This window comes from Rhinolophus hipposideros, assembly GCF_964194185.1.
Source record: "Rhinolophus hipposideros genome assembly, chromosome: 8".
NCBI classification, from domain to species: Eukaryota; Metazoa; Chordata; class Mammalia; order Chiroptera; family Rhinolophidae; genus Rhinolophus; species Rhinolophus hipposideros.
In genome coordinates, this window is record NC_138054.1 from 64686580 (window position 1) to 64705182 (window position 18603).

Here is an 18603-nt window from a genome sequence, read left to right on the forward strand (position 1 = left end):
ATAGGAGCATTTGTGACAACATGGATGGATCTCGAGAGAATAATGCTAAGTGAAATAAGTCAGACAGAAAAAGCAGAGAACCCTATGATTTCAAGGATATGTGGTATATAAACCAAAAACAACAAAAGAACAAGACAAACAAATGAGAAACAAAAACTCATAGACACAGACAATAATTTAGTGGTTACCAGAGGGTAAAGGGGTGGGGGGTGGGTGATGAGGGTAAGGGGGATCAAATATATGGTGATGGAAGGAGAACTGACTCTGGGTGGTGAACACACAATGGGATTTATAGACGATGTAATACAGAATTGTACACCTGAAATCTATGTAAATTTACTAACAATTGTCACCCCAATAAAATTAATTATAAAAAAGAAAAAAAAAACTGGAAGTGGCCAGGTGGCCAGGTGCAGTTCGGGTGTTCAGAAAGAGAAAGAGACAAAAGGAGACGGTTGAGGGAATCTGAGAAAGCACATGAGGTTTGTGTCACAATAAAAAACATTCATAGACACTGCTGACAGGATAGTGAATTGGTACAACCACTTCAGGAAGATGTTTGGCAGTATCTGGTAAAGTTAAAGAAGTCCACACCATGCAACCTAGCAATCTACTCCTAGGTTCATACCTTTTAGAAATCGGTGCACATGTGAACCAGATCACACGAGAAAACTTGTTTATAGCAATATTATTTGTAGTGGTCAAAAGCTGGAAGTAACCCAAATGCCCATCAATAGGAAAACCATTTGTTGTTTGTTCTTATTGTGTTACACTGTACACACTGAAAATGAACAAACTACGATTACATATATCCATATGGAAAAACTCAAGAACAAAATGTTAATTGAAAAAGAGAAAATCACTGAAGCATACATATATATGACACCTTTATACACTACTCAAAGATGCACAAAATTTAACAATATTTTTTAAGGTTATGTACATAACAAAAAGCAAGGGGATTATACTCACAAAATTCAGAATAGTCATTATCCTTAAAGAGGAAGGAGGGGAATGAAGTTGGGAAGGATCTTCCAAAAGGCTTCAAAACTATTGGTGAGGTTCTACTTCCCACCCTGGATGATGGGTACATTGGTATCCATTTATGCCTTATATTCCTTATACATTATCATTCCCTATAGTATTATTATTTGTTATATTACTCTTTGGGATGAAAAAATAACCTGTTTAATAATTTATAAGAAAAGTCTTTTCATTTGCAACCTATATAACTTCACTAACCAATGTCACCCCAATAAATTTAATTTAAAAATTTTTTAATATGTCAGTCTTAAGAACCTTGGTTAATATGGATCTGGAACAAAATAGGATGCTCAGAGATGATTGATAGTTAAGTTGATGATTCTTACCCAAACATTTTGCAGAAGAGAAAGTGACATTGCCTAAGGACTCTCTGTACTTGATCGCAAAAACAATGTATCCCTACTTTAGAAATCATTTATTAGATCCTGATTCAAGCAAACAATCTTTTACATCAAATTTATATACAACAGTAATGGTAGCAAATTCAACCATGGTGTTTACAAAAACACGTCTATTGACTTTATTCTAGTCAAGGAAAAAGGAGTTTGTGCCCTTACTAGTAAAAAATACTACTATACATTCCAGAAATTTTCAAAGAAGTATTAAACACCAGACTGAAAACTGAGAACTATGATCTTGGGTTTGTATCTTTCTTTTTCTTTTAATTAAAGTTTATTGGGGTGACAATTGTTAGCAAAGTTACATAGATTTCAGGTGTACAATCCTATATTACATCATCTATAAATCCCATTGTGTGTTCAGTTCTCCTTCCATCACCATATATTTATTAATCCCCTTTACACTCATCTACCACCCCCCCCGGTATCTTTCTTTTTTTATTGGAGTGACATTGGTTAATAACATCATATAAGTTTGAAGTGAACAATTCTATAATACATCATCTGTATATTGCATTGTGTGCTCACCACTCAAAGTGGTCTCCCTCTGTCATTGGATTAGTATCTTACTAAGAGAACCAGAAATAAAAGTACATAAGGAATAATAATTATATTGGGAGTAATAGTTTTGTTAATGACTTGTATGTTAATATGTGACAGTGAGTTATATGTTAATTAATTATAATACATAATTATTATAATATCTATATATAGTATCATTCGTTCATTCGCGTATGTACATATTTTTGTCCAACCTTGACTAGAAGGAAATTCTAGGTCACAAATTGGTATGGGGGAAAAACTTACAAAGAGAGTACAAAAATCTCAAGAACCTGAGAATATTTTATTTATACAGGTGCTAGGGACTGATAATTTCTCTTGAAGATAAGATAAAGAAGGCTACAGAGTAATTATAACCCAGTGAGCAAGGCAAAAACCTTGTTAGCCAACTAGTCAGTCTGGGAAAAAGGCAGAAGTTCCAAGTGAGATTCGATTTGAATTGCTTTGTTTTTATAACTTACAAATACTTTCCCAGTGTTTCCCGACATTAGGAATTAAGAAGAAAAGGGCCCTCTGAGAAGGCAGACTGTTTTTACCACACAGATTGTCTTAATCTCTCAAGCTCAGAACCCCTAGTCCCAAAGCTTGTGAGAATGCCAATATTTGTAAAATATATTTTAGAAAATTTCAGAAAGTCATTTATTATGTTTATTGTAGGGAATAGTGTCAGTTCATAAAATATGTTTGTTAATATTGACTTAAGTCACTACGAGAAGAAGCCGTTCCATATGTCTTTCTTCCCACAGCTGCTTGTATTAACCACAGTGTTGGCAGTTTCTAACCAATACGCAATGCAAAGCTAAATTTCTTACCCAGGGTGATAAGAAAGATTAGGTGATGATGGTGACGTTGATGGCAAAAAGGAGTGGGGAAACGATAATGATAGAGATGGAGACTGCACGTTGATGGCAGGAGAATGGCATGGGAAAGAGGTGGAACAGAGATGGTATTGGCAATGGAAACAGGAATGAGGCTAGCCATGATTGTAGGATCAAGATGAGGGGGTGGGATGTGGGTGGGGATAGAGATGAGACTGGGGATAGAAGGGGAATTAAGATGGGGGTTAGAGGAGCTAAGGCATAGATGAGATGGGGATGGATACACACAGGATAAAGACAGTATGGAGGAAGATGGTATCAGAATGATGGAGACGTCAATGGATATGAGACTGAATATTTTCTTAGGTGAATGGGAAGAGATGTGGGTTATAAAAGAATGGGATAAAAATAAGAACGGAATGAGAATTGGGTATGTTGCAATGGGCATGAGTGAAATATTCACTACTTCCTTCATCCCCAAATATTTACTGGGCAGCTACTGTATGAAGAACTATTCTTGGTGCTGGGATGAACAAGACCAAGTCTTTCCTCACATGGAACTTATATTCTAATGATGAAGACAGAAAATACATAAATTTTTTACATAGTATTATGAGAAGTACTACAAATGAAAGTAAAGCAGGATAAAATGATCGAGAGTGATGGGGAGCACCATTCTAGAAGGGTGGTCAGGAAAGACCTCTCCAAAGAGCAGACATTGGAGTGAAGTGAAGGGAGAAAGGGAGCCTGCAAATGGCTCAGAAGAGCTCCTGTCTCAGGCCAACCTCTCTTCTCTGAGAATAGGTTTCTTCCTCTCTCAACCTCTCAAAGGGTCTGTTCTTCGAATATTTCTTGTCTCTTGCTTCATCAATCTTCTCCTCTCTATTGGGAAAATCCCATAAATATAAAGAAATAATCTGCTATTATTTATCCCATCTTTAAAAATAATCTCTCATGACCCTAACTTGCCCTCCAGTTAGTATCCACTTCATTGTACCTTTTTTATAGCAAAATTCTTTGAAAGAATTGTCTGTTCACCTAACTCCAAGCTTTGTCTGTCCTTCCTTTCTTGGACATACTCCCATAAGCTTTTGCTCACACCATTTCCTGACCTGTCAACATTATCGATGACATTCTTGTTATTGAATCTAGTGGTCAATTCTCCTTAGCTTACGTGACACGGTTGACCACTTCCTCCTCCACTAGGCTTTCAGGATGCTACATTTTCCTGCTTTTCCTTCTCCATCACTATCTTTTCCTTCTGAGGCTCACCTCTCCAACCTCTTAATACTGGAGCTCTTTGGCCTCTTCTATTTTCTATTCTCAGTGCTTATATCCGTATATCCTCAGTGCTCTCATCCAGTCTTATGGCTTTAAATTCCACCTTCACATTGATGACTGCAGATTTACAGCTCCAGCTCAGGTCAGTCCTCTGAATCCAGACTCATATACCTACCTGACTGGATTTCTAACAGGCATTTCCACTAACACATCCAAAACTGATTTTTTTTTTGTCTTCCCACCCAAACCCACTCTTCCCACTATCTTCCCAGCTCTATTAATGGAACTCACTCTTTCTAGTTACTCAGGCAAAACAAAACAAAACAAAAATGAAAAAAATCCATCCTGGGAGTAATCCTGGACTCCTTTCTTTTTCTCTCCCCACACTTTCAAATCCATCAACAAGTCCTGTTGTATCTGCCTTTAAAGTATGTCCAGAATCTCACCAATTTTTACCACATCATGGTCACCACCTAAGTCCAAGTCATTGTCATCTCTAGCCTGGCTCTTATTGTCCCAGAAAAGGAGGAGAAGAGGGAAAAGGGCAGTCCAAGCAGCAGAGGGGAGGAACAGTGTGATGTGGCAAAGGAGAAGCTCCGGGTAGCTGCATATTATAGGAGCAGAGAGTGGGTGGCAGATAGTGGGGAGAGCTAATGCTGAGGTGGTATCAGGAACCAGAGTGCGGAAAGTCTGAAATGCTATCCTAAGGAGCTTGGGTTTATCCTGAGTCAATGAGGAGTCATTGAAGCCTCTTCAGACTGGCTTCAGCATGGAGAATAGACTGAGCAAGTAGAGACAGGGGAGACTAATTCGGAGGCAATTGCAGTCAGGTAAGTGAGAGATGATGGTGACTCAACCTAGGGTTGTGGCCATGGAAATAAAGGGAACAGTAGGCAAATTCAAGATATTTAGTAGATAGAATCAGTGGGACCTGGCAGTTAATTGAGGATCCGGAAGACAGAGATTTTGAGCTGGGGGACTGAATGGATGCTGATGCTTACTCACTGAGAAGGAAGGCTTTGGGTAGGAGGTGAGAAGTCAAGTTCAGACTTGATTTTAAGTGCCTGAAAGTGAACTTAAGTGCCCGAAAGAGCTAAGGAGCTATGGCTGAGCTAGGGAAAGATATCTGGATGGTAATTGAAGCCATAGAGGTGGAGAAGCTAGCTCCGGAAAGATGTGTACAGGGACAGAGAAGGAGAAGACCCAGCTCAGAACTCTGAGCAACACAAACATTTCAGGGAGGAAGAAGGATCCAGGGGAAGTCAGAAAGGGAGGGGTTTAGAAGTAGAGGGAAAACCAGGACAGCAGCTGTCACAAAATCCATAGGAGAGCTTTTCAAGACTAGAGGAGACTTCTGCTGACATGCCCATCACGTTTATCAATGTAAATTCATTGGTGACTTTGGCAGGAGCAGTTAGTAACTCGGTGGTGTCTGAAGCCACACAGGCTTGAAGAGCGAGAGGTGAGGAAGAGGTCTGGCTACAGGGTGGAATTAACTCCTTTAAATGATTAGGGTTCCCATCCCTCCTATATGTGACACAAAATACATTTTTGATTTCAAAATAATGTAAAGCTTACATGTATGCTAAAATTCAAGTAAGCCCTTTCTAAATTACTTTAAATGTAAAGGCAGTTTATTGCCCCTTTTCATTGACTCTGGCTTCCTGTTCCTATCACAATATTCACTGTGAGACTCCTCTTTGCTGGCACCTGAGGCACGTGCCTGGTCTGTCCATGTGCTAATCCCGCAGGGCCTGGCTCTGATGGAGATGAGGAAGAAGGGAGAAGGGAGAGCATGGGGCAGGATATGTGATGGAGGGAGACTGGGGATTTTTTTTTTTTCTTAACAAGGGAGGTTTTTGCGCATATGTAAGCTTCAGAAAGAAATCCACAGACTTGGAGGCTAAAAATGCAAGTCAGAAAGATTAATCAATAAAACAAGAAGGCCAAAGGCGGGGTGACCCAGAGCACAAGAGGAACAGAGGAGTGAGACCCCACGCATGTACTACTGGGGCAGAGGCACCCCCTAACCATAGTGGCCACAACTGTGAAGGATGGTGGGGCATTGGGTCTGAAGGAGGGGGCAAGCATTGACTGTGGCCAGAGCAGGAGCTAAGGCTGGGCAAGAACAGGAAAAGAGAAAGGAGGAGTTGGTGCCTATTGGGTTGGAACATGGTGCTGACCCACCCAAGTAGCCAGAGGTAAAACTAGACACAGGCTTTTCCTCAGCACCCCCAAGACGAGGCTTCAGGGGAGAAAGAGAGACCACCAACCCAGGCAGAGCTCATAGAGCCTCCTCTGGCCAAGGCCCCTCCCCAGGGAAGTTCTCCTTCCTGCTGAGGCCCTCCCACACACACACACCCCTGTCAAGATGTTTTCTATCCGTCTGCTGGAAGGATCTGGGAACTGGATTGTCCTGAAATATCTCCCACCCAGGCCTGTCTCAGCCTCTGAATTTCTGCCAGTAGCGTGTGCTGGCTCTGACTTCCTGTGTGAGTCCTCATTAAGACATACATTTCTGCTGGAGGTGGGCACTGGTGCCTGAGAGGAGGGCATGCTGCTGGGGCAGGGGAAATGTGTACAGAAGGCATAGGCAAGGCCATTCAGTTAGTGATGTCATAATGGTGATTCCAGAAAATCTAGATAGAAGGGTAGAGGGTAGCAACTGTGTTGGAAAGGAGTATGGGCCAGGCGCCCCCCAATTTTAACTCAGATTGTTTCTTAGTTTAGGTGAGAATAAAGAAGTATATGGAGTGTCTAAGGCCCTTCCCAAGGCTCCCAAGGTGCCACCCTGGAGAAATCAATTTCAGAATGCAGGGTTCTGGCCTTGGAGAATCATGCTAGCAGAGCAGGGGTTAATGCCCCTGGTCTGCCTTGCTATACAAGGCCAGAATGTTCCATTTCAGATTGAGGCAGGCAGCTTGGGAAAGAACTGCCCATCACCCAATGAATCAGACACCACATTGAATAGAGCACTCTCAGAGCCTGAGATCAAGGCCAAGGCAAGAGAGGGGGAGGGAGACGGAAGGGGCAGGTTAATAAGAGAGAAGCCTCAGCTCTCTCTCTGAGTAACAGGGAGAGTGACCCTGATGACCGGGGATGGGGTGATGAGGTGCTTGGGACTCGCTGGAATGAAAAGCTAAGGAGAGGTCTTGGCCTGTCCTTCTCGTGTCCAGATGGGAAAGAAAGGTCTCTGCTGTATGAAGCTAGGCCTCCAGGGTCTTAGGGAACCCAGGCTCGTGCTTCCAAGGTTCACTGACAGCCCCACGAATACACTCTCCATCCCATCAGCTCACCTAATCCTGATCCTGATCCTAATCCTTGTCCCAAGTCACCCCCACCCTTCCCAGTGGGGTCTGGTTGGTACTGGGTCACTGCCCAACCTGAGCTGCTGTGGGAGATGGTCACTACTCCTTTGAATAATATCCATCAGCCACAGGAGAATCAACCCCCTCCCGCGGAGATTACACACCCTCCCAGGGGTACAAAGTGCTATCCATCCCATGTGCCCAAAACAGGAGCCAATTCTGTGGTACAATTCATGCTCCAAGGCTCCCTGTGGAACCAGGCTGAAGACAGTCTCCAGATGAAACCATCTTCACATCCTTTCTTAACTTTCCTCCTCTGTTCTCTCCTACTCCCCTTGCTCATCTTCTCCCGAGAGTACTCCTCCAATAAATCATTTAAATCAGAATCTCCATGGTAGGCTCTGTTTTAGGGATCCCAGACTACCAAAGCCTTGTGTCACTCATAACCAACCTCATCCAAGCCCCCATGTTAGCCACCATCCATCATCTCTCAAAATTCGGCTTTACCCAGTACCTAGTACCTTGTAATAAATCCTGTTTTTTAAAAATGAGTATTGCAGATTCTGTGGCTTGCAACAAAGAATCGTGATGAATACAATGACTCACATCAGAAATGGCTGCAGCCACTACCCTTTGAGGGAGTCGGAGTCTGACCTAGGACTGGGGTTGGTCATCTGACCTGGTTGGGTTTTAAGGCAATGAAGACCCTATTAGCATTAGAGATGAGACCATGAGGACTATTTACTTATTTATTGTTTTTATTTTTTTAAATAACATAGTGAACACCCATGAGTCCAACATTCATCCCAAGAACTAAAATGTTATCAGTAACTTAGGTCTACCCATGTGGGCCTCTCCTCTCCAGTGCCCAAGAGGTCACCAGTGTCTGAGGGTTTTATCACATATGTAGTTGCCTAAGTAAGACATTGTTTTGTTTTTGTTTTCGTGCTTTATGAAAGGAATAGTCTTTTTATTATTATTATTATTATTATTAGTTTCATGTGTGAAAAGAATAGTCTTTTGAGATTTGCTTTTTCACACAAAATTATGTTGCTAAGATATCTATGTTGTGGCAGGTAAAAGAATATCATTCATTTTTACTGCTGTGTAGAGTTTCACGTGTGAATATATACCACAATATATACCACAATCTATCCATTCTGTGGTCAATGGGTATTTGAATTGTTCCCTTTTTTTAGTTTTCTCTTACAGGTAGTGCTACTGGCAACATTCTTGTCACATGTCTTCTGATGAACATGGCCAAAATTTCTCTTGGGTATATACCTAACAGTCGAATTCCTAGGTATGTGATTATTCAATAGTGTAAGATAATGCTAACTTGTTTTTCCAGTATAGCTGTTCAATTTGCACACCCATTATTAAGGTATAAGAGATTTCATTGATCAATGTTCTCTTCAGAAGGTATTGTCATACTTAGTTTTTGCCAATTGAATGTATGTAAAACGGTATCTTATTCTGGTCTTGATTTATATTTCACTGATTATTAATAAAGTTAAGCATTTTCCATCAATTTATTGACCATACATGTTTCCTTTTCTGAGAATACATTTTGTCAAATTTTCTACTGAATTCCTTCCCTTTTTCTTAATGTTTTATAGTAGTTATTTATATATGCTAAATATTAATCCTGTGTTGGTTTTATGTCACAAGTATCTTCCCGTGCTTGCAATTTGTATCTTTATTTCTTCTGAGGTGCCTTTTAATAAACAAAAGTAAGACAGCTATTAAATATTATTTTGATTAATGTTATGAATACTATTACACCAAACAATTCTCCAAAATTGGAATTATGAGAAAATCTGATCACTGGTATTCTGATTTGTATTATTTAAATGGTTATAAACAGTTCTTGACTTTAAAAAATATAAAGTCTTTCTAAAGACATGTAGTTAGCATACTTTCTCTTATAAACTGCACTGTCAATCTATTTCCATATTTAATTATTTGAAAGATCTTAGTCATTCTTTTTGTACACACAATTTGCAGCTTTCAAATCATCATTATTATAGCATTTTACTCATAAAATATTAAATATTCATTTTTACTTCAATTGACAGAATTTCAGCATATAAAGCAAAGAAGGACATTTTCCCTGAGTTACATCTTGAATGGTTACCTATTTTTGAAAGTTAATGTTCAGATATTAATAAGAAATCTAAATAACACGGCTTCCTTCATGTACTGATATTGTTATGTTGATGAGATGTGATATAAATCTATACAGTCACGATGGTGGATCACACACAAATTCAAATATGTCAGAAATGATACTAAAGTAGGTATTTGGCTATTGAACTCTCTAAGGACTAAGGCCAAAGCCACAGCTGAAGAGCAGATGTGAGCCAAATACCCAGTCTGCAGCTACACTTTGGCACATCGTACATCATAAAATTATTTATATCTAGCCTTCTATATATGTTTGCACAGGCAGTTTCTAGAATGATGATGAGCAAATGTTGAAGATGATTATTTTGGGGTAGTGGCATTTGGGGCGATTTAAAAAACTTTTTTAGTGCTTTCTGTATTAATTTTTATGACACGTATATATCCTTTATGAGAATTTATTTAAGGATCTTTTCACAATCACAATATAAATAATTACTTAACAATAGATTTTAGTGGTTTTGTTGTTCATTGCTGTGTTCAGAATATTATGCCTTTCTTGTTGTTCAGCTTACTTTTCTTATTCATTGTTTTATTTGGCTGAAGTACCTCCTCGAATAATCATTTCGGAGAGAACTGAGGGGCAGTTGTACCGGATATTCTCCATTTGTTGCTTTTGGTCCACTCTCCCCTTTTCCCACCCTGCTCTGTGTTCCCTAGAGGCTGACCTACTGGAATTGCATCAAATGTCCCTGCTTCCTAACAGAATCCAATGTAGAGTTGGCTCCTGCTTCTCTGATCCCTTCTCAGCACAAGCCCAAACCCAAGTCTCCTTTACTGAGATAGCCCCGAGATTCTTTGGGGGTGCGTTCTCCCTGCCACATTAAGCCAAACGAACCTAACTTTGATTAAATACAGGTGTGTTTCTAGTGGTCTTTGGCTGGTGGGTTTGACATACTACACAAACTTATTGCCCCTGAATCTACGGCTGGAGAAAATAAAATTGCAAATTAAAAGCAGGGTATTATTACTCTCAAGCTGTGTCTAAACCCCCGCAAGTAGTCAGAATACATTCAAGTGATGATTCCTAAAAAAAAAAAAAAAAGAAAAAAGAAAAAAGGAAGAAAGAAAGAAAAAAAATCAGGTGGTAACTGCCAAATTTTATGATTAATGAATTCTAGAGTGGCCTAAAAGAAGAGTACTCACAAATATGACAGAAGAAACAGTTTGGTTCTCCCCCTTCTTACAACATGCCTATGAAAAGTGGTATTTTCATGTTACACTGCAATGTCAACTGAATATAGGAAAAAGACTTAGTCTGCATTTGACATAAGGATATGACTCAGTAACATTGTTCTTAGTAGTAGGCAGCTGTATGCTTTTTTTCCATTTTATTGGTGTATAATTTAGATACAGTAAATTGTACAAATCAACTTTAAGTACATATACCCTCATATAATCACCACTCAAATGAAAAATAGAATAAGTTCAGCCTTCTAGAAGATTCTCTCGTGTCTCCTGCAAGTTAGTACCACTCCCATGGGTAACCTCTGCCTGGCCTCTACCCCTGTCAATCAGTTTTAACTTTATACAATTGTAATCATATAACATAGACTCTTTTATGTCTGACCTCTTTCAATCAAAATAGGTGAGGCTCACCCATGTAGCTGTACAGTAGTCCCCCCTTATCTATGTTTTTGGTTTCCATGGTTTCAGTTACCCATAGTCAACTGCAGTCCAAAACTATTAAATGGAAAATTCCAGAAATAAACAATTTATGTTGTAAATTGCGTGCTGTTGAGTAGTGTGACGAAGTCTTTCGCCATCCTGATCCATCCTATCTGGGATGTAAATCATCCCTTTGCCCAGCATGTCCACACTGTATATGCTACCCAACCACCTGTTAGTCACTAACTAGCTGTCTTGGTTACCAGACTGACTGTCGCGGTATCACAATGCTTGTGTTCAAGTAATGCTAATAGTATAGTAACCTAAGATTATGTCACAATGCCTCACTTCATCTCATCACATAGGCATTTTATCATATCATATCATGACAATGAGGGTGAGTATAGTACAATAAGATATTTTGAGGAAGAGTGACCACATTCACATAACTTTCCCCCCCTTTTTTTCCACCTCCCCCCCACTGCCCGAATTCTGGTTCAAGCCGTTGTTTCTCAGTCTAGTTGTGTAGGACACAGCTCCCTGGCTCATGCTGATATTATGAGTTGGGCTGAGGCAATCGGTCAATTGGCTGCTCACAACAGCTACGGCAGCTCTCGCTGGCATGCTAACCATGGCTGCGGGCCACTGTAGCCCACAGCAGCACACAGCAGCCCACGACAGTTCATGCCAACCTCTGGCTGCTCATGGCAGCCTAGCTCCAGAGAAAACTGTTGTTCACAATCTTAGCTGTAGAGGGCACAGCTCACTGGTCCATGTGGGAATTGAACTGGCGACCTCAGCATTAGGAGCACGGCGCTCCAACTACCTGAGCCACCAGGCCGGTCCACATAACTTTTATTATAGTATATTGTTATAATTGTTCTATGTTATTATTAGTTGTTAATCTCTTATTGTGCCTAATTTATAAATTAAACTTTATAATAGGTATGTACATATAGGATAAAACATAGGATATATAGAATTCAGTACTACCGTGGTCTCAGGCATCCACTGGGGGTCCTTGGAACATATGCCCATGGATAAGGGGAGACTACTGTATTATCCATACTTTGTTCTTTTTTATTGCCACGTAATGTTCATTGTGTGACTACATCGCAATGTATTTACCTATTCTACTGTTGATGGACATTTCGATTATTTCCCGTACAGGTTATCATGAATAAAGCTGTCATGCACATTCTTGTCTATGCCTTCTGGCAGACAGAGGCACTCATTTCTGTTGGGTAAAATCCAGGAGTAGATTTGCTGGTGATGGAGTGTATGTATGTTCAGTTTTCCAAAGTGATTTTACCAACTTACATTCTCACCAGCAATGTAAGATCGTCCTGGTTTTCCTCATCCTTGACATTAAAATATATGATTTTTAAAGGACTGAAAAATAATGTTATCACTTTTAAATTTCAAGGGTATATGTGTGTATAAAATAAGAGATGTCTGACTACTTGTATATTTGATCTTAATAAAATGAAAACAATCTCTCTAAATTCTGTCTCACATTAGAGTTAAAAATACATTCAATTAAAATTTTGATCAGGTATTTGATGCAAAGTTCCAAACAGCCAGCCACTGCATTTGCCGCAGTTCTGTCGTCAGGCGTCAGCTTCTCGATGTTTTCCTTGGCCAAAAATGCACTAAGTTGTCTCCCAGCTCAAAGCATTCAGCAAGGCAGATCCACTAGAAATGAACACCTGATTTCCATGACAAATATGGTAATGCTGTATTAGCTAGTGGAGCCACTTTCTGTATTGCTATGTGGACATATATAGCAACACAAATTGGAATAGAATGGAACCTGTTACCTGTTGGCAGAGTCACCCCAAAGGAATGGAGTGATCAGTAATCATCCCAGCTAGTGTAATACTGAATTGTTTCAAAACCAACTCATAATTGATGCCAAGTAAAAGCACTATGTACCCATTACAATACAGCATGATTGAAGAAATAAAGTGTATTTGAAACCTTAAAAAATGGTTTTTGATCAAAAAACTTTTTTCAAAAAAATGCTTTTTTAAAAATGTTATTATTATCTTTTTTCTTTTTTTTTTTAAGGAGGGCGCAGCTCACAGTGGCCCATGTGAGGATCCAACCGGCAACCTTGGTGTTATTAGCACCATGCTCTAACCAACTGAGTTAACCGGCCACCCCGGATCAAAAAATGTGTTGATCATTTCCTTTGGGGGGAGGGGATACCAACAATACCAAGTATTGGAAAGCATGTAGAATCTTTGTGATAATGGGTATTGGCAGCCGTACGCTGGTAACTAACTATTTAACAACTGAGAAAGAAACCCTGATTTGTAGAAATTGCCTGTTTCTGTGGAGTAAATACGTTTACTATAGCTGAACACTCACACATTGCTGGTAGGAATGTAAATTGGTACAACCTCTTTATAAAACCATTTGATGCTCTCTAGGTATTAAAGTTGAACATATGCATATGCTGGGAAATAGCAATTCCACTCCTAGATATGTGCATCAAAAGATTTATTTTAGGGCCAGCCCGGTGGCTCAGGCGGTTAGAGCTCCATGCTCCTAACTCCGAAGGCTGTCAGTTCGATTCCCACATGGGTCAGTGGGCTCTCAACCACAAGGTTGCCAGTTCAACTCCTCGAGTCCCACCAAGGGATGGTGGGTGTCGCCCCCTGCAACTAAGATTGAACACGGCACCTTGAGCTGAGCTGCTTCTCCTAAGTATGTAAATGAATTGTTTCATTGTGAGCCTAAATTTTTCTTGGTGAAATTGTCTTTGTGTTTGACTGGCCATGGTACAATTTGACTGGCCTCCCAGATGGCTCAGTTGGTTGGAATGCGTCCTCTCAACCACAAGGTTGCTGGTTCGACTCCCGCAAGGGATGGTGGGCTGTGCCCCCTGCAACTAGAAAACGGCAACTGGACCTGGAGCTGAACGGCATCCTCCACAACTAAGATTGAAAGGACAATTTGACTTGGAAAAAAGGCCTGGAAGTACACACTGTTCCCCAATAAAGTCCTGTTCCCCTTCTCCAATAAAAAAAAAAAAGATTTATTTTAAAAAAAGAATGGAGATCCATTAAATATTTTTGAGGATGAGAGTGATAAAAAAGATTGACATTATTTATAATAGTCAAAAACTGAAAAAACTAGAATGGATAAATGATTGTGTATTCATGCAATGGAATATTATACAGCAATGGAAATGAACAAGTTGCTACTACACATAACTACATAGATGGATCTCAAATACAGAAGAGTGTATACCATATAATTCTAACTATATAAAATTCAGAAACTGGCAAAACTATTACAAGAGGTTAGAAGTCAGGATAGTGGTTGCCTTGGGAAGAATAGAGAGGGTAGTGACAGGAGGCATTTTTATGGAATGGTTGTTTGTATGGACTGAATGTTTGCATCCCCCAAAGTTCACATGTTGAAGCTCTAACCCCCAATGTAATTGTGTTAGGAGATGCGGCCTTTGGTGGATAATTAAGTTTGATGACGTCATGAGAATGAGGTCCCTATGATGAGATTCGTGCCGTTACAAGAAAAGACCAGAGAGTTTCCCTCCCCCGCTCCCTCTCCACCATGTGTAGACACATCAGAAAGGCAAGCCAAAAAGAGTGCCCTCACTAAGAACTGAATCTGCCAGCACCTTGATCTTGGACTGCCCAGCCTCCAAAACTGAGAAATAAATGTCTGAAGTACGAGCTACCCAGTCTGCGGTATTTTGTTATAGCTACACGAGCAGATTAAAACAGTTATGCTTACACTAATGTGTTCAAGTTGTAATGATATATTACGCTATATATTTATGATTTATGTACTTTTTTGTGTGAGTGATTTCAATTAAAAGTTTATATGTATATTTGCACAAACAAAATGAAACAACTTAACATCATAATCAGAATAAGTCAACTTTTCAATGTCGCTAATTTATAGTTAAATCTTACTGTATTCATAAAGTAAATTATTATTAAATTGTACCATGGCCAGTCAAACACAAAGACAATTTCACCAAGAAAAATTTAGGCTCACAATGAAACAATTCATTTACATACTTAGGAGAAGCCATTCAAGCAAAAATAATATTTTCTAAATCCCCAAATGCTAATTTTTAACTAACTAGCTCTAAATCCAACCATATCAAAAAAAGTTTCAGTCTCAAAACACAAAGAGTTTAGTACCTTCTTAGAAGGAGAAAATGTTAAATACACATTTAAAGACAAAAACATTCACAGTTAAGAAGACAACTCTAACTCATCTGCTTTTATCTTCCCTCCCCTTCCAAAAACTTCTATTGCCCCGTTCTGACAAACATGTTGCTTTGTTTCACTGTGGGTATGACATTTCTTGGTCCTCCATCTGCTCTGGTGCATTAAGGGAATCAGTAGAATCAGAGTATTTCTCAGCGTAACTGGACGTCCAGAATCACCAGGCACACATCCAGTTCTGCTTGGAAAGTTACTGGCTATGCCTTCGTATTGAAATCAGTCTACTTTAGGAGAAGGGGAAAGTTCCTATCTCCAGAGCCTTCAGTTTTCTTATGTTTTTAAACAAAATCTTTGGGCCATTGCCATCAGCTACTCCCACATTTTGCCTCTATAACCATTTCCCTGACTTTTGCATGAAGTTAGGAGAAGCCATACAGCTCCCAGCACACACACACACACACACACACACACACACACACACACACACAGACAGAGATCTCCTATGGGCCTGTTTTCCAAACACTTTGAGACCAACCCCCTGGTAAATAACCTTGCCCTTGACGGATTTAGCCGACATTAACTTTGCCCCATCCAAAATCTGATATTGCATAAATTCCAAAAGTGGCCGCTAGAGGGTATTATAACCCCACCTCTGACTGCAATTTGTTGTAGAATGGCTTCTCTGGATTCCCAGGGGAAGGTTCCTCTTCCTATCTAAGCCACCCATATTTTTCTATTTCATTATTCCTTATACTAAGCACCTAAGGAGGAAATAGGTGACATGAATAAGGAAGGAAGTAGCACCCCTATCAATGCCCCTAGTCTCGCGCCCTTGGTCCCAGGGCCAAGATAGTCTCACGATCCAGACATTCTTTTCCTCAAGATGTATGTGACTTATGGCAGATGTGTTATTAGTAAGGTTGATCTGACTGTGCTGGATATTTGTCAATGCTCCAAGGAAAAGTCAAAAGGCTGAGTTGGGTCTTGGGTCATCATCCAAACATAAAGGATTTGTCAACCATGGTAATGCCATCTCCTGACCAGGCTGCGTCCCTATCTAGACTAGTTCTGGTCACAGCCATTTCCCTCCTCTGCCTCTTCCTCCTCCCTCCTACACCCCCACTCTTCACAGAACCAGATTTTATTGCTTTCTCTTCCCAAGCTTGTTATATCAAAAATCGTTAACTCACTCAGAGGAATGGGTGACATAATGTTATTAGCACAACAGCTTTATCTGAGCAAAAACAAAAATGAACAAACTTTTGTAATGAAAACGTTTCTATGACCAATCCTTGCTCACTAATACAACATTATTGTACATTTAAAAATCAACATATCTAAACATAAATATATTCAAGATGGTGGCGTTGACAGGGCATGTTTTTAGGCCACACGACCTTGAATCAAATCCAGGGTTTGCTATTTATTAGCCATGTGGACCGGGGCAAGTTATTTAACCTCTGTGCATTGGTTTCCTGTTTAAAGAGGAAAGTAAGTATCTACTCCACAGGGTTGTTGTAAAGATTAGAAGAGTTAATATATACTTACATGATGAATTATTAGATTGCTGCAAAAGTAATTGCGGTTTTTGCAATTATTTTTAACCTTTTAAACCGCAATTACTTTTGTACCAACCTAATAATATATATAAGTGCTTAGAACTTATCTGGTACTAGTAAGTACTCAGTAAGTGTTGGCTATTATTATCTCTTACTAAATCTTGTGAAAAATTCCTCATACATAGACCGACATCTGTTTTATTTTTCTTATATTCCAAGGTACGTGCATCCTAAATGGAATATTAGTAACTTTTCTACATACAACAGGACTGGGTGACAATGAATTACGTAAGGCGTGTCTGGATGGCACAAATCTGTGTCACATTAGTGATGACATTGGGTTATATGCAACTTGGTAAGAGTGATTCTGTGTTGTTGATGACAGTGTCTAGAAAATATTGGATGGCAAATGACTGTGGGAGATGCACCCTCTAGATGGAAATGGTTTCAGGATTAACTAAATTGGGATTAAAATAGTTGCAGGCCACTACTGGGTTGCATGTGACATTAGGTTATAGTTGAGAAAGGATTTGAGTAACATAGGGTTGTTTGGATGAAGACAAAATCTGAATAAAACCATGTTTTCGAGACAATGGAAATGGGCAGTGGTTCGCTGGTAACTGTGTAACTGTTGTGTCTCCAAGAAAACCAAGAAACTCTGATTTGTAGCATTTTCACGTTCTGTGGGGTAAATACTCCCATAATGCCCATTCAAAGTTTCTGATGAGACATCATGAGGAGCCATCTAAGAAGAGCTGAGAAAGAGAAGAGAGATTGGTGTTGAGCTTTGAGCAGTTCCACCACTACCAGGCTTGGTAGGAGAGAGGAAAACAGCAAAGGAGACTGAGAAGTTGCTACCGGAGGGAAAGGAATTAAATCAAGAGACTATGTTGTAAAAAAAGCTAGAGAAAAAAAAAGGGTGGTAAGAAGGAGAGTGGTCAACAGACTTGAATATTTCTGAGGTGTTAAGACAGATTAGATAGTTACAATATAGTCACGGAGATGTAAAGTGTAGCGTAGAGAATACAGTCAATAATGTCGCAGCAACCGTGTATAGTGCCAGGTGGGTACTAGGCTAATCGGGAGGAACGCTGCATCAATGACATAAATGTCTAACCACTAGTAAATGTCTAACCATTATGTACACCTGAAACTGATATAAAATAATATTTAATGTCAACTGTAACTGAAAATAATAACGATAATAATAATAGTAAACAGATTAGCTCACAGAAGCCATTGTGTACCATGATGTCATCCATATCCTTATGAATCAGACGCTGTGTCAACTCAGGTTCACCCACAACTGGTGAAAGGTCATGTGTCTTCTTGGCCTATTCAGCTGCCCTTCCCTCCTTGGTAACAGCACCCGCTCTCCTGAAGAAAAAAATTTCCTTCCCCAATCACATGATTCCGATCTCAATCGTGGTGCCCTGAAAAACACGGGTGATCACATGACCAAAGCTGAGCCAATCAGAGCCAGCCTTCTGAATTTACAAGGGAAAAGTTTATGTCTTGTCCTCTGATATCACTACGCCCTGCATGATAGAAGCCTTTTGGAGCTGCTTTTGGCCATGTGGTTTCGTGTAATGGAAGAAGCCTGCCTGAAGTAGTAGATGTAAGGACAAAGGGAG

The 18603-nt window shown here is 39.8% G+C and overlaps 1 pseudogene across 1 annotated transcript; it reads left to right on the forward strand.

The window, feature by feature from the left end:
- Positions 1-12830: 12830 nt before the first annotated feature.
- LOC308500985 (cytochrome c oxidase subunit 7B, mitochondrial-like) lies at positions 12831-13063 on the forward strand (annotated as a pseudogene). The gene has a single exon. The product of its transcript is annotated as a cytochrome c oxidase subunit 7B, mitochondrial-like (transcript).
- The last annotated feature ends 5540 nt before the right edge of the window (positions 13064-18603 follow it).